The sequence below is a fragment of the Limulus polyphemus genome, unplaced genomic scaffold (genome assembly GCF_000517525.1).
Source record: "Limulus polyphemus unplaced genomic scaffold, Limulus_polyphemus-2.1.2 Scaffold3517, whole genome shotgun sequence".
Lineage (NCBI taxonomy): Eukaryota > Metazoa > Arthropoda > Merostomata > Xiphosura > Limulidae > Limulus > Limulus polyphemus.
In genome coordinates this window covers 5,843-7,088 of record NW_013669127.1, presented here as the reverse complement: position 1 = coordinate 7,088, position 1,246 = coordinate 5,843, and positions in this window count along the sequence as shown.

The following is a 1,246-nucleotide window of genomic DNA, read 5'->3' as shown; positions in this document are numbered from 1 at the left end:
AAAATAAACACAGGTATGGGACTCAACAGAATATTAAACACCATAGACACCTCCTTCTCCCCCCCCCCCAAAAAAATACATCAATATACCATAAAATAAACACAGGTATGGGACTCAACAGAATATTAAACACCATAACCCCCTGACAAAATACATCAATATACCATAACATAAATACAGGTATAGGACTCAACACAATATTAAACACCATAAAACCTTCCCCCCCAAAAAAAAATACATCAATATACCATAAAATAAACACAGGTATGGGACTCAACAGAATATTAAACACCATAGACACCTCCTTCTCCCCCCCCCCAAAAAAAACACACACACTCACAAATACATCAATTTGACTCTGGAAATAAAATAACAACACAGTGCAATGCATTTAAAATACTAAAACTTGTATCCCCGTCACACCAAACATGCTCGCCCTTTCAGCCGTGGGGGCGTTATAATGTGACGGTCAAACCCACTATTCGTTGGTAAAAGAGTAGCCCAAGAGTTGGCGGTGGGTGGTGATGACTAGCTGCCTTCTCTCTAGTCTTACATTGGCTAAATTAGGGACGGCTAGCGCAGATAGCCCTCGTATAGCTTTGCGCGAAATTCAAAACAAACAAACAAACAAACTTTCTCGGGTTAAGTTCGTAAGATATTTCATTATATATGTGAGCAAAACATTTGCGGCCAAATTAGTATCATTATTGCAACAGTTTTTCTTTTAGTACAGTATTTCTAGAGTAATACAAAAAAATACTAATCGCAGATACCGAAATCTGCAAGTCCACTTGTCTTAGTCCTAACATTAGTTAAGCCTTTTTTCGATAAACAGATAAATTAACGCTGTAACTCGTGTACGTTTTTTGCTTTAGTTCAGTTAGGGTTAAACCTTACCGCACTTACTACAATTAATAAATAATCTTCTAATATTATTGTACGACCTAACGTTAGACCTTTTTAAAAACTTTGATAAGCTTTAAATATGTTGTATAAAATATCTACTAAAGTATATCTACGTCCTTTCTGGCGTAACTCAACGATTTAAGAAAGATACGTTTTCAAATTGCGAAATATGTCTTTAATTTTCGATCAGTCGTTGGCTACTAGCTTCTAATTGACAGGAAGCCAAACTACTTAAATTACGTAATAAGTTGCTATGACATCAGTGTGTGACCGAGAGACAGACAGACAGACAGATACACACTATGTTTTATAGTTAAACGTGATGGGAAGCAAATATTCG